At 44.7% G+C, this 15,318-nt stretch overlaps 1 long non-coding RNA gene across 1 annotated transcript; it reads right to left on the minus strand.

The window, feature by feature from the left end:
* Window positions 1-5,974: 5,974 nt before the first annotated feature.
* LOC132022518 (uncharacterized) lies at window positions 5,975-8,584 on the minus strand. The gene is made up of 3 exons (XR_009405600.1): window positions 8,500-8,584; window positions 8,137-8,230; window positions 5,975-6,222 (listed from the first exon to the last, which is right to left on the minus strand). It is a non-coding gene; the product is annotated as an uncharacterized LOC132022518 (long non-coding RNA).
* Between the last annotated feature and the right edge of the window lie 6,734 nt (window positions 8,585-15,318).

Consider the following 15,318-nt stretch of genomic DNA (forward strand, 5'->3'; position numbering starts at 1 on the left):
CTGGCCAGAATTCTGACTCCTGTGGCACCTGAAAGTAGACTTCCGCTTCCACACTAGTGAAGGACTGGCTGCTGTGCTCTGTCTCTGTCTTGGGGCAAGGACCCTGAGGAAAGACTCTGATTGATGTTTTTGGTAAAAGGGGAAGCTGGGCCCCTATGGGGGGTTGGGTGCAGAGGGACAGGTAGGCAAATTAAGTGTCCTGTGTGATGGAGGGGATAGCATGTGTGGAGAGCTCACAGATGCTTTAGACAGTGGTGGAATTCCTTGAGGAGACTCCAGAGAGGTCCACAGAGAACTCAGAATTTGCACTGGACTTTAAAGGAAAAAGGGTTTGCATAGATATGAAGAGGAGAAATTAAAATTAGGTAAAGGAGAGGCTACCTCAAAAGAACACCTAAGGAAGCATAGTGATTAACCCATTCAAGAAATCCTCCAACCTGAGTACTTTGAGGATAGTAGTCACAGCTTTTTGACCAAAACAGATCTGTGAGTGACAAGCAATGCCTGGGTCTAGCAGTACTTGACAATAGCCACAGGGACCAGAAGAACCATAAAGGCCATAAAACACAGGGCTGCGAGAAGTGATCTGCCCAAAGAGGCTCACACTCAAGTGCTAAGGTCTCGACCCAGGGCCACCCCGGCCCACCATCACAGCCCATCAAAATCTGGAATGGGGTTCAGAGTTTTTATAACTTGACATCCTCTCTGACAGGTCAAGCATGGGCCTAGGAGTAACAACCAATGGGACTGCTGCACCCACTCTCAACATCCAGACACCCCTGGGACACCACCAGCATTGATCTCATTTCAGACTTACCCCACACTACCGCTGCAGGGTGATCCTAGATACTCCCACCAGAAAGAGCTCTTCAAACCCTGCACCCACCTGCTCCCCACCCAGCCACACTCGAACCTGCTATCCGTTGTACACCACCTCCATTAGTCCTAGGAATATCCCATCCCTGGGAGATGACTCTGCAGCTGCTCCCTTTCAACACTGCAATTACCGTTTGTACTCTGGAGTGAATAGCTCAAAATCCTCCATGTTCACATAGCTGCCTGTTTACTGCATAGACTGATCATCATCAGACTGAGTGTATTAACAGGTCTTAACTTCTCCAAGCAACATGGCTGTGCCCCTCCTGTGGGCATCATGAGAACAACTTGCTACACCTACAACAGTTAGATTGTACCCTATCTTGTCCCTGCTTCTACCAGAACTACTGTCATCTTAGCAGCTTGCTAGCTTAGAGGAGTAATAAGCCGCTCAGAACCTAAATATGTGACTCCAGGAACCACCCACCTAAATGAAGGTCTGTAGGGCTGCCACATGGCTCTCTCAAGGTACCAGATGTCATCAGCCCTGTGGCCTTCTGGGCCCAGCAATTCCCAGTCATCAAAGTTCATCCTTTCACGGATTCCTGTTCCATCCCGTCTGCCAATAATCTATGGCTTCCCTCCAGCCCACATTTGCACGTACACGTACACACACCACACACACTCCAGCCCCCTCATAAGTAGGTGGCCCCTAGCTCTGGCCACCTACAGAATGTAACCTGTACGTGTCATATAAAAGGCATTGTCTGTCAATGTCTGGTTTTCCCTGTCAGGGCCCAGAACTTGCCCTCTGCTATAATAACCCAGGGAAACCCACTGTATCTGCTGAAGGTGAGAGAATGGGCAGGGACTGCCCTGCTCCAAAGCTTTGAATGACCTGGACCCTCTCAAGTATGTGTCACATATAACACAGAAAAGTCAACCACAGAGAAAAACCTTACTCCTTAACCTATTTCTCTCTGGCGTGCGTGCTCTCTTTTTTTAAATCTAGATTCTGATTTCCTAGTTTTCTTCCTTTCGATTTTGTGATATTTTCTGATACTCCTTATTGGATGCTTCTGTTAAATAAGCTCTACACGCAACTTCGAGAGTTCTATGCCCCACCAGCTGAGCCAACCAGGCCCCACTTCCATGTTTTTATTTTTAACCCTTCCTTACAGACCTTCCTCCCTGACTGCCCTCCCACCATCCTGCTCTCCAAACTTCCTCCACATCTTTTTACCACCCTTCAGGGACCTCACCAAGGGAGCAAGATGCCTTGTTTTACAATAGCGCTTTAACATGCATAGGCATCACCCAGGGATCTAGTTAGAATGCATATTCCAATGCAGAAGTTCTAGGGTGGGGGTCCAAGATTCTGCATTTGTATCATCGAGCTGGATGTAGAAAGTACAGGACTGCGGAGATGCGGCTGGACTCCAGACTGCACTTTGAGAACAAGACCCAGTACCTGACTTGGTACTGTGACTCCCACCGCTCACTTCCACCAATCGGAGAGGGCCTTGCCGGAAGTCGATGACACCTAGCGTCAGTGGTGGCTGCTAGAGCACTAGCGAACACTGCACCTAAGTACTTCAAGGCGGCGTGTTACTGTGCGCTGCTTCATGGCACGCTCCCACGAAGTTGCTCCAACGCCTGGAGCCACTAGCCAGCCGCCTCTGAACTGGTTCCAACTAGCGTCAGAGAAGTATAAAGTCTGTCCGTAACCACACACATTCCCCGCGCGGGTTTTTCCTTCCTTCTCTCCAGCACCACTTTTTCATTGTTCCTAAGCCCTGGGCTCAAACCCCGACTCTACCACTCGCTATTAACTGTGTGACCTTGGGCAAGTTATTCAGCCCTATAGTCCGGTGTCCTCATCTGCATAGTAGCTATTACCCTTTCACCTATTGTTTGCACTTCTCTCTTCTTCTACCGGTTTCCCCACCCCCAACAGCCTCGAGGCTCCAATGGTGCTTGTTTAATGTAACAGAAAGGCTGCAAGTAAATATGAAGGGGTGTGTGTGATGCTGGTATTCATTTTGTTCATATCCTTTCCCTTTTTCTTCCCCAAATTTTGTATGACGAACACTATTACTTTGATAAGTTCGGAAAATATAAGGTTATACCCTTAAAAGAATGGGCATAAAAATGACTCCGCACTCCACAGAAAGGTGGAAGAGAAAAAAGAAAGACGCCCCGTGGCCGCGGGCGGGGGCTCGTCACGCGGCGGCCACCCGTTGCCCCCTCCCCCGCGAGATGACGTCAGTCACGTTCTTCTCCCGCCCGCGCCGCCGCTTCCGGCCGGTTTGGCAGCTCTTTCTTCCACCAGGCGGCGCCGCAGCACGTTCTGTTGACGACGCCTTCTGCGCAGCCTCGCTGGCGGCCGGGACACGTCACCACCTTCGCGTCCTTTCTGGAGAGCGCGGGAAGGCGAGTGTGCTGGAGGGTGGTGACGACACTGGGGTTCCCCGCGTGGCTCTCGGAGGCGGGGCCGGGGACGTGGCGGGCGGCGGAGGAAGAGGGGAAGGAGGTGGCGCCGCGCGCCGGCTGACTGCGCCCCGCCCGCCTCGTGACCCACTGTGAGGCCGGGCGGCTGAAAAAGGTGCTGACGAGGCGGTCTAAACCGGGGAAGCGGCCCCGGGCCCAGCACGGGGCCCTTAGGAGGTCGTTCTTGGGCACGGGTCGCTCTCAGACGTGCTGCGGGAGTCCCGGGCGCCTCTAGGCCCGCCTTTGGGCCGGGCACCAACTTTCTGGCACCCACGTAGGGGCGGGTCCGAGCCCGCGATGCGACCGGCGCGTTCTCCCGGCAGCGGCGTGGACTCGGGCACGTGGGGCCGGGCCGCACCCCGGCTGCAGACCGCGCGGCTCTTTGGGGAAGGCGTAACCGCTCCCTCCCAGCCCGTCCTCCTCGCCCGCCTCCCTCCCCCTTGCTGGTCCTCCCTTCGGGGGAGAGAGGAAGAACGTGCGTCCTGCGCGGGAGGCGTGGGTTTGAATCCCGACCCCCCGCCTATTGTTTTTCCTGAGCGAGTCATTCAGTTACCTTCGAATGTCGGTTTTGTCCTTCGTAAGATACAGATCGCACCATCCACTTAACAGATCTACTCAACAAGGGAAGATGATCAATCAAAATATAAAAATTAATTTCCACTTTTTGCCACGGGTCTGGCATTAGTCGCTGGGTGCCCTTAAGAGACGGTGTAGTTCCGTGTACCGGTTTTTAAGAGACAGGGCTTCCGTTTTCTATGCGCTCCACAACCTGCGCAGTGGCTTTGGAAGGAAAGAGGGCAAAGGGCTCATCCGGGACCTAATATGTTGAACCTGGGGTCTAATCAGAATTTGGGGAGGAGTGGTTTTTAGAATTTTCCCTGGGTGCCAGCCCCCTGTGAAACTACTTAATGAGGAACCACAGGATTTCCTGCTGGGAGCCATGTCTACAGGGTGCACACTGTCTTGGGGCACCCTTCAGTTGTCTTCCTCTTGTTGCTGTGCCTTCTCAGGATCCTTCATCTCATATTACATTGCTGTGGCCAAGTCATTTTTCTTGGAATAGCCTGATCCCTGAGGAAATGCGAGCCTCCCATAGCTTATAGGAGGCTGGTTTAACTGAGTAAACAGAATGCAACATTATCTCCTGGAAGGAGGAAAACTGATGTGTCCCAAAAGGCTTATTTAGCATGTGTCACAGACCCTGCTAGGTTTTTCGCACAAGTTACCATCTCATTTGATTTCTACACCCTGTCCTGTGAGCCAGGTGGAATTATCATCCCTTTGCATAGAAGAGGAAACTGTGGTTCAGCAGGTTAAATAACATGCCTCACAGCAAGGATGTGGTAGAGCCAGTGTGCTTGGAGACCATACTAAGGTTTGGTTGCATGGTTCTAGCAAGAAAGAGGCAGTGCCTAGTCAGCCTTTCTCTAGGGTATGTTATGCTCAGGACCATCCTATAGGGTATGTGTGAAGGCATATTACACTGAGGGCTTCACCTCCATATCCCCACTCTGGCCATGCTTGCCATTTGTATCAAAGCAAAACCAGACTCAGTGACAGATAAAGGGCAGCATTTGTGGCTCCAAAAGACAGAAAAGGGGTAACCTCCCCCAACTTTGCCTTAGTCATGGATGTGTTAATGGAAGGACTCCTGTATATTAGACTTGGGCCTTTTTTTAGCAGGAGCTAAACCTGGCAGGAGCCACCTCTCCTTGCACCTGCTGCTTTTACAAACCATTGCTCATTTGCCAGTCAGCAACAGAAAAGGCAGAAATGTGGCTGCCTGTGTAATTTGGATCCGATGTACCTCAGGGGGGATGGCTGTGTTCTCTGTATTATGTTGTGAGAATGGCAGCCTGTGCCCACCGCTGAGGTGGTATGTGGAACTGCAGGAGACAAGAAAAAGGCAACAAAGGCAGAAATCCCCTCTCCATTTTCATTTTTTAAAATCTTGAACTTGACTAGTGCAAAAGATAGAGAAATTACAGGGATAAGGCAAGGTAATAAGGAGTAGGTCCTTAAAACTCAGGACTTGGGGGGTGCCTGGGTGGCTCAGAGGGTTAAGCCTCTGCCTTCAGCTCAAGTCGTGGTCCCAGGGTCCTGGGATCAAGCCCCGCATCGGGCTCTCTGCTCAGTAAGGAGCCTGCTTCTCCTTCTCTCAGCCTGCTACTCTGCCTATTTTTTTTTTCTAAGATTTTTATTTATTTATTTGATAGAGAGAAATCACAAGTAGGCAGAGAGGCAGGCAGAGAGAGAGGGGGAAGCAGGCTCCCTGCTGAGCAAGGAGCCCGATGCGGGACTCGATCCCAGGACCCTGAGATCATGACCTGAGCTGAAGGCAGAGGCCTAAACCACTGAGCCACCCAGGCGCCCCTACTCTGCCTATTTGTGATCTATCTCTCTGTCAAATAAATAAATAAATAAATCTTTAAAAAACAACAACAACTCAGGGCTTGGTAAGGAAATATTCCTTGGTTTTGAGCAAGGCAGGTAGCTTCTGCTCACGAGAGCACATGGGCCTACGTGACCCAGGGCTACTTTGCCTAATACGGCCTGCACACCTAAGTGACAGGAAATGTTTGCCTTTAGCCCAGTAAAATCACATGTAATGGATGATTAGCTAACCAGGAAAGGAAACCCTGAAGTTGTAAATTTATTGCCTGAAAGTTTGAGGATACCCCGAACACTGATAGATGACTGAGAGCAATCTCAGGAAGGAAAGTGGTTGTAATTTAAGTCTAATCGATTGAGTTCTAAAGCATTTTGGAGACCTGAACACAAGGGATTTGGCCATCCTGGGAAGCATAGAAGTAAGCCCCAGCACGGGAATGGCAGGGTGGGTCTTGACTAAGGGCAGGTGAGCTCCATGATTTCCTTGGTCAGACTGCTCTTGTAGCAGGGAAGAGAGGCCTTGCCCTAAAGGAGAGATGTGACTTCAGATTAGCTATTTTTGTTCTAAGTCCTACACTTTTTAAAAAGATTTTATTTATTTATATGAGAAAGAGAGAACACAAGCAGGGGAAGGGGCAGAGGCAGAGGGAGAAGCAGATTGCCTGCTGAGCAGGGAGCCCTACACGGGGCTCAATCTCAGGACTCTGGGATCATGACCTGAGCCAAAGGTAGATGTTTAGCCAACTGAGCCACCCAGGTGCCCTGTAAGTTCCACATTTACTAAGCAATCTTAAGACCATGAGGAAAAGATCAGCCAGTCAGGTAAATGTAAGCATTCCAATCCTTTAGAATGTCTGCTATTCTTTGTGTGAATCTGTATATTGATTAGCATTTGATTTATATGGCCTTGGGTTCTGTGTGAACTTAGTTAATAGGTGCTTGAGAGATGGGTCCCCTTGCAGTAGGCTAGCCTAGAGGTATAAGGCTCAGATCTGGGTTCTTGTTTTAATTCAGCAAGGTGAGTACTGACTGCCTCACGGGGACCTGTGGAAAAAGGGTAGGTGGTGGGAAGCAAGGACAGGAAGCCAGCTTTGCCAAGGAAAACTACCCTTTGTCTTAATTGTTGACCTTCCTATTGCAGTCACATCCAGGCACATTATCAGCACAAGGCAGAAAGTGCTAAACTGTAGTTGAGTGATACAAGCATTGAGTGCTGTGGATTTGGAGGAAGTTGAGATTACTGTGGAAGGTTAAAGGATGATGCCCTAAGAAGGTGGGTAAGACTTGCCAAGTGGATGTGAGTTCAGCAGATGGAGATATCAGAGAAGGAGAAGAAGTATCTGCTGCCACTTTAGTGAAATTCCCCTCCAGGGCTCATGTAAAATATGCAGTCATCTGATCCCTTAGCTGTTAAGCCAAAGGAAAAAACCTTGTGGCCAGAGACGGGGTAGTAAGTCCCAGAGAAAATGAAGTAAAGATCACCTGCTCATTCAACAATTTCTTCACTCAACATTTGCTGAGTACCATGTGCTGGGCACTAAGCTGGGTCCTGTGGATACGGAAATGAGCAAAGCCAGAAGCTCTACCTTCAGAAAGTTAATAGTCCAGTGAGGAAAGAGACAGAAAGACTTTGAAAGGAAGGAAGGAAGGAGGAAGGGAGGAAGAATGGTGTAGTATGTCGGATGTGCTATGGAGAAAATTAAAACAAGGGGTGGGAGAATAGGAGGATATGCTGAGGTGTTTGCCTCCCGATTTAAGTGAATTATTTGCAAGTTAATATAAGGTACAAGGACATACAGTCTTTGATCATTTTCTGTGAGTTGGAAGCTGACCAGGTTGTGACCCAGGAGATAGAGTTTGTCTGTGAATATGACTCATTGCCTGGGAAGAAATAAGTCAAGATCTCTGAGTGGAACATTTTCTTCTGAAAGCCAGAAAAGCCAGGTGTGATGACAGAGGAAAATGGAATTGTACCCTAGACCCATAAATATAAACACTTTGCTTCTAAGACAAGTGTTGGCCTGGTGAACGGTAATAGAGCTAAGTAGGGAAGAGGAAGGAGCCAAAGAAGCACCTTCTCCACTACTTTTCCTGCCCAGGGTGTGGGGAGGAGAGGAAGTCAGGCCTGGAGATGGGTGGCCACATGGCTGGGGAATATGCTGAGACCATGTGTTTCCTCAGTAGGTCCCCCATTCACAGGTTTAGGCATGAGGGAGAGTGAACCCTGTCCACCTTGTGCTCCGCAGCACTGTTTTTCTGAACCAAGAACTTCGGAACTATTGAGTTCGTCGTACAGCTCAGTGCCAGAGGTGAAATTGGAACACAAAAATTTTGGCATTCTGAAGACAGAATGGTAGAAGGAAGTAGAAGTTTGTGGTTGAGGAAGGAAGGATCAAATGTGGGACAGTATGAGTACTAGTGTGAATAGGTGGTACCCACCGGAACAAGGCGGAGAGATGCACAGCGGGCCCTCAGAAGTCTGTGCCAGCCTGCAAGACGTCAGAGGCTGTGGTCACCTACGTTCTCTTTGAAGCTGGGGAAACAGAGGAGGAGGTAAGGTTGGTAGCTAAACAAGGCTCAGTAATTTACATTCCTGGTTTCACCTACCACTTTATGTGGTGAGGCTTGTACCCCATGTCCAAGGCCATTTAAGACAGGGCCCTGTCTGCTCAGAATCTGTGCATGAGGGCTTCCCCAGGCCAGACTCCTTGAATCAGTTCATGTCTCCATAGTCCCAAGCTCTTCTTCCCTGGGAAATAAAATAAAACAAAACAAAGCAAACTGTCTCTCAGATTTTCATACCTGCTTTTGTGTTCTCCTTGCAAGCTGACAGATTTCTGAGAGCCTCAGGGACACAATCTGGCAGTTTCGCATCTGTCGGTTATCCTCTATTTTTCAGTTACAAAACTGTGTTTCAAGCCAGGATGTCCTGACAGGAAACCTGAGTAATAAAATGCTCCGTCTTCCTGCTGATGTGTTCTGTGTGGATATGTAGAAGCCACAATGGTGCAGTAGCTTCTTGCTGCTTTTTATAGTCTGTGCTGTTCATTATCCCTTAACCTGGTTGGGCTTTTCCTCGGAGAATAGGCTGATGCAGAATGAATCTCGTGGTACCACTCCTGGGGATACTGTACATGTGTAATAAGGAGTGGGCATGTAGTCCATGGGGCTTTCTGCTTCACGTTCCTAGCAAATTTAACAATGCTTGATGGCAGTGTTCGGGCCCAGCAGTCAGCACCCAGCACCCTCCAGGAATATATGGTGTAGTTCTAGACACCTGAATCCCTACCAGGCTTGGCCTTGCTGAGAATGACTTGCTTTTAGACTCCCATTAGATTTAAACAGAACCTTTCATTGAACACATCTGGCATACATACATCTCACATTTCCTGCACATTAGCAAAAGAATTCTAGCTAATGAAAGCTGGAAGTTGAAAGCTATGGCACTGTTATGACTAAATTAACACCCTGAAAGGTTAGTGAATTTTACGTGGATTACGTTGCCTACAGGTTGACCTCTGGCTGTGATCTTTGCAATATAAAAGCTATTTCCCCAAAATTTTAACAAGAGGAGAGGTAGGAGAAAGCCATTCCTATAAGTCTTATTTCTGACACACACAGCTAACCACAAAAATGTCCACAATGCAGTGATATAATTGATACCTTGCAAATGGATTTAAAGAACCTAACTAATGAGTCCAGACACATTTATGAGCTGACAGTGTCCTAATAGGGTTATTAGAGATGTGACAGGAGCTGGGTCTCATGTTTGTTTCTGTCCCCAGCACAGGGCCTCTGATAGCCATGGATACATATTAGGTGTCGATGAACAGTCATGGAATTACTAAATGGAAATTTACTGGAGCTCTCTGCACTGTTAGACTCCGCACACAAATAGACCTGCCCTGTGGGATCCTTAACAAGAGCAGATAGTTTATGGGAGCTGTCACTCGATGATTGGCGAGACAAAGTGAAACCAAGGGGAGTGTGTTTTTAAACCAAATATATTTACTCTGCTAAATTTTACAACTGGAATGTTCTACTTTGGGTGGGGAGTTGTACAAAATGACTTCTAATTTGAGGTTTGTAGGTTTAGGAAAATGCAGATTTTTTTTTTAAGGCTCTGAGATGAACCCAGCAGGGCGGGCTGGCAGGAAGTCAGACTGCAGTCCTTGCCTGTGAGCATGACACAGGCCAAAGGAGAAAAGGAAAATAAGGCCGCCAGAGCTACTAAAGCATTTTACAAAGTTTTGCCGAGCTTTCCAGGTTTTTCTGGAAAAAGGAAGAAAAGAAAGAGGAAAGGGCAAGAAGAGGATTGGTTAACAGCTGGCTTCAGAAATGCTGACAAGTGGTTTTGCCTACTGGTTTTATTTTTCTAAGTCAGGGATAAGGAAACAGTGTGGTTGGCCTGGCTCTGCTTGCTGGCAAGGCAGTCTCCCCTGGGCTTTGTGCTGATGCTGTTAGAGCCACTGGAGGAGTCTAGAGGCTGCCCTGCGTGTCTCATTGAGAAGGAGATGCAGACTGCCCTCTAAGGATGTCTGAGGGGTGTGGGACTATAGAAAAGATAGGAGCTTTGTTTTATTTTATTTTATTTTGCTTTTAAAATGTTTATATGTGGCTACTTTTTAAATAGGTTATACATCTACATGACTCAAAACTAAGAAAATATAAAAAGGTATTGAATGAAAAGTCTCTGTTCTGTTCCTGTGCCCCATCTGCCCGTTTCCCCCACCTCAAATGGATAGCTGTCTATTTAGGTTTTTGTTTATCCCTCTAGTGTTTTTATTATATGCAAGCTAGAACAAAGATACACGTCTCTTTATTCCATTTTAACTTTAATGGTACCATGTTACACACATCTTCTGCACCTTGTTGGGGTCCCCCCACTTGACACTGTTTTTTTTTGTTTGTTTGTTTGTTTGTTTTTTAAGATTTTATGTATTTATTTGACAGAGAGACAGTGAGAGAGGGAACACAGGCAGGGGGAGTGGGAGAAGGAGAAGCAGGCCAGGGAGTCTGATGCAGGGCTGATCCTGAGATCATGACCTGACCTAAAGGCAGACACTTAACCAAGAGAACCACCCAGGCACCCCAATGCTGCCTTTTTGAAACATTTCCTTATCAGTAATACAGAGAGCATTGTGGTTTTTATTTTTACGGCTATAGACTTTTACAGTATATGGTTGTGCTGTAACTTAGCTGGTTACCAATGAGGGATACTTAGGTTATTTCAAATTGCAAATAAAGGTATGGACTTTAAAGACAGATGTTCTTTTAAATCCCAGTCCTGATGTTAAGTAGATGATTGACTTTGGGCCTCATTGCCTCATCTGTAAAGTGGGAATTATTTTAGATTTTTATTACCTGTCCCATACATTGCTGTGAAAGATTAAATAATATAATACACAACGAAACTTAAGAGATAGTACCTGCTCTGTAAAAACAATATAACTTGCAACAGGGCATACTAGAACATACTCTTTTTTTTTTTTTTTAAGATTTTATTTACTTATTTGACAGACTGCGCAAGCAGGGAGGAGGGGCAGAAGAAGGGGGAGAAGCAGGCTCTCCATGGAACAGGGAGCCTGAAGTGGGGCTCGAACTCAGGACCCAGGTGCCCCTAGAACATATTCTTGAAAAAGAAGATACATTGATTGCTCCTCCTGAAATAGAGCAATCATATACATTTAAGTACATTTTTTAAAGAATCACTGCATATTTGTTTTAAAAAGTCCAGATAAGTAAAAGAAAAATGTAAATTGCTTATAATCTTATCACTCAAAAAAATTACTGCTAACTTTTGAGTTGTGTCTTTCTAGTTATTTCTCTAATCAAAAGTACACATAACAGGGGTGCCTGGGTGGCTCAGTGGGTTAAGCCGCTGCCTTCGGCTCAGGTCATGATCTCACGGTCCTGGGATCGAGTCCCGCATCGGGCTCTCTGCTCAGCAGGGAGCCTGCTTCCCTCTCTCTCTCTGCCTGCCTCTCCGACTACTTGTGATTTCTCTCTGTCAAATAAATAAATAAAATCTTAAAAAAAAAAAAGTACACATAACAATTTCTCAGTGGAATGGTACTATACGTGCTATTTTGTAATCTGTCTTATTTAGTTAACAGTGTATTACAATCATCTCTCCATATCATAAAATATTTTTCTCATTGTTTTAAATTACTGTATAGCATTTTAACTTATGGATATAGAGTAATTTATTAACAATTCTCTTTGGGTAGACATTTTCATACATAACTATTTAATCTTTTTGAAATTAATTTTGATATATAATATAAGGTCAGTAATCTAAATTTCCTTTTTACAAATGGTTAGCCTAACTTTCTTTTTTTAAAGATTTTATTTGTTTATTTATTAGAGCGTGCTCAGAAGAGGGGTGGCAAAGCAGAGAGAGAAGTAGACTCCCCGCTGAGCAGGGAGCCTGATGTGGGACTTGGCAGGACCCTGGATATCGTGACCTGAGCCGGAGGCAGATGTTCAACCAACTGAGCCCCCCAGGTGCCCTAGCCTAACTTTCTGTATTGAATAATCCATCTTTACCCTAACAATTCAAATTACTATTTTATTTTTATTTATTTTTAAAGATTTTATTCATTTATTTGAGAGAGAGAGCATGAGCTGGAGGAGACGCAGAAGGAGAGGAAGTAGCAGGGACCCTCTCCCTGTGGGGCTTAATCCCAGGACTCTGGGATCATGACCTGAGTGAAGGCGGATGCTTACTGAACTATCCAGGCATCCCTTGAATTACTATTTTAATCATATTCTAAATCTTTATAAATGTATAGGTAGATTTGATTTTAGATTTTATTTTGTGAACTGCCTTCTTTATGCTTATATAGCAATCACAATTTGATTAAAATACATTTAAGTTTCTAGGGGCGCCTGGGTGGCTCAGTGGGTTAAAGCCTCTGCCTTCGGCTCAGGTCATGATCCTGAGGGTCAAGCCCCACATTGGGCTTTCTGCTCAGCAGGGAGCCTGCTTCCTCCTCTCCTTCTGCCTGCCTCTCTGCCTACTTGTGATCTCTGTCTATCAAATAAATAAATAAAATCTTTAAAATACATTTAAGTTTCTAGTGGTACAAGTACTTTACAGTTCTGTTTTTCAAGAATGTTATGGCCTTTTTTTTTTGGTCTTGGCCATTCCTTCCCTCCCGGCCCCCTTACAAACTCTACCCTCTCTTGTCTTGGCCATTCTTATGTTCTTTTTCTTTCATAATTTTAGAGTAACTTTGTCAAATTCCTTTTTCTTTTTTTAAGATTTTATTTATTTGTTTGGCAGAGAGAGAGACAGCTAGAGAGGGAACACAAGCAAGGGGAGTGGGAGAGAGAGAAGTAGATTTCCCACTGATCAGGGAGCCCAATGTGGGGCTTGATCCTAGAACCCTGGGTTATGACCTGAGCTGAAGGCAGATGCTTAACTGAGCCAAAGAAAAAGAGGTTTTTCTATCACTTGCTTTTTATTCTATATTTGAAATTAGATCAGTGCTTAAAAAAGCAAGTAATTCATTGTTTCCTGCTTTATTTTGCCCTCTCTACTGCCCTGATACTTCTGAACTTAGACCCAAGCAAGAGAGGTCCCTACTCTGGAACCCTTACAGGGCTCCACATATCACAAACACATGAAATAATACTTCTCAGCCGGTATCAATTTTCTATTGCTGCTGTAACCATAAGTTTAGTGGCTTAAAAGAACACCAATGTATTATCTTATAGTTCGGGAGATCAGAAGTCCTAAAATCAAAGTGTCAACAGGTTTGCATTCCTCCTGGAAGCTCTAGGGGAAAATCTGCTTCCTTGCCTTTTCTAGCTTCTAGATGCCATTGTATTCCTTAGCTTGTGGCCCTATCCTCCATCTTCAAATGATCTTCAATCACTTTCTTTTCCTTTCTCCAACCTTCTTGTCTTCCTCCTAGGACCCTTGTGATTACATTGGGCCCACGCAGATAGTCTCCCATTTAAAGATCCTTAATCCCCCCTGCTAAGTCACTTCTGCCATAAAAGGTAACATATTCATGGGTCTTGGGGATTAGGATATGGCCATCTGTGGGGGCTATTTTCAGCATGCGATAGCAGAGATATAACAAATTCTTGCCAAATAAAGTATGGCTTCCCAGTAGTGCAGAACATCAGCCTTCTTTGTATTTACTTTGTGGTTACAGAGGTACTCATGGATTAGCAAATATTCACAGGTTTGCACATAACAGCTGAGGAAATGGCTTTTTCAATATTAAAAGACTCCTATTGTTCTTAAATTTATATATCTGCAGCATGCATGCTTTTTTGTAAATTAGATATATATTGAATCCCAGAATTATAAATTGTTCTGGTTTTATAGAAATAGATCATATTTAAACTTTTAAAAAACTAAACAAAATTTTGGATTTGTTTAAATGTTTTATAATTCAGCCATCAAAAAAAATTAAATCTTGCCATTTGCAAGACATGGATGGAACTAGAGGGTATTATGCTAAGCAAAATAAGTCAATCAGAGAAAGACAATTATCATATAATCTCACTCATATGTGGAATTTAAGATACAAACCAGAAGATGATAGGGGAAGAGAGGAAAAAATAAAACAATGAAATCAGAGAGAGAGAGACAAACCATAAGACACTCTTTTTTTTTTTTTTTTAAGATTTTATTTATTTATTTGACAGATCACAAGTAGGCAGAGAGAAAGGAGGAAGCAGGCTCCCTGCTTCCAACCCTGCTTCCAATCCAGCCCGACATAGGGCTGGATCCCAGCACCCTGGGATCATGACCTGAGCAGAAGGCAGAGGCTTTAAACCACTGAGCCACCCAGGCCCCTCCTCCATAAGACACTCTTAATCATGGAAACAAACTGAGGGTTGCTGAGGGATGAGTGGGGGTGGATGGGGTAACTGGGTAATGGACATTAAGGAGGGCACATGATGTAATGAGCACTAGGTGTTATATAGGATGGATGAGTCACTTACCTCTCTACCTGTGAAACTGATAATACATGTTAATTAATTGAACTTAAATTTTTAAAAAATTTTTAAAAGGAAAAAAATAAATATTTTCTATTCATTAATTATGAATTCTATTTTGCCTTTTAATTTTAGTAGATATTTTATTTATTTTTACTTTTTTAAAGTAATCTTTATGCCTGACGGGGGGGGTTCAAACCCACAACCGTGAGAATGGAGTGACATGCTTTTTAGTATATACTTTTAAATATCTTAGAAGAAATATTATGTGTGAAAACATGAAAATAGCTTTAATTTTTTGGTGATTTATTTTACATTCTCATGAGTTATTCAAATTTTATATACCTCAAGTACAATCACATTTTAATTCTTAATCCATAGGTCAGTGCTATGTAAAAGAAATGAAATCAAGCAAACATATAATTTTAAATGCAGTAGCTACATTTTATAAAGTAAGAGGAATGGGTATAATCAATTTTAATATTATATTTTATTTAATTCAGTGTATCCTAAATATTATTTCATTTTGTAATCAATACAGAAATTATTTTTTAAAAGATTTTATTTATTTATCTATTTGACACAGAGAGAGACAGCGAGAGAGGGAATATAAGCAGGGGGAGTGGGAGAGGGAGAAGTAGGCTTCCCACTGAGCAGGGA

The sequence above is a fragment of the Mustela nigripes genome, chromosome 7, assembly GCF_022355385.1.
Source record: "Mustela nigripes isolate SB6536 chromosome 7, MUSNIG.SB6536, whole genome shotgun sequence".
Taxonomy (NCBI): Eukaryota; Metazoa; Chordata; class Mammalia; order Carnivora; family Mustelidae; genus Mustela; species Mustela nigripes.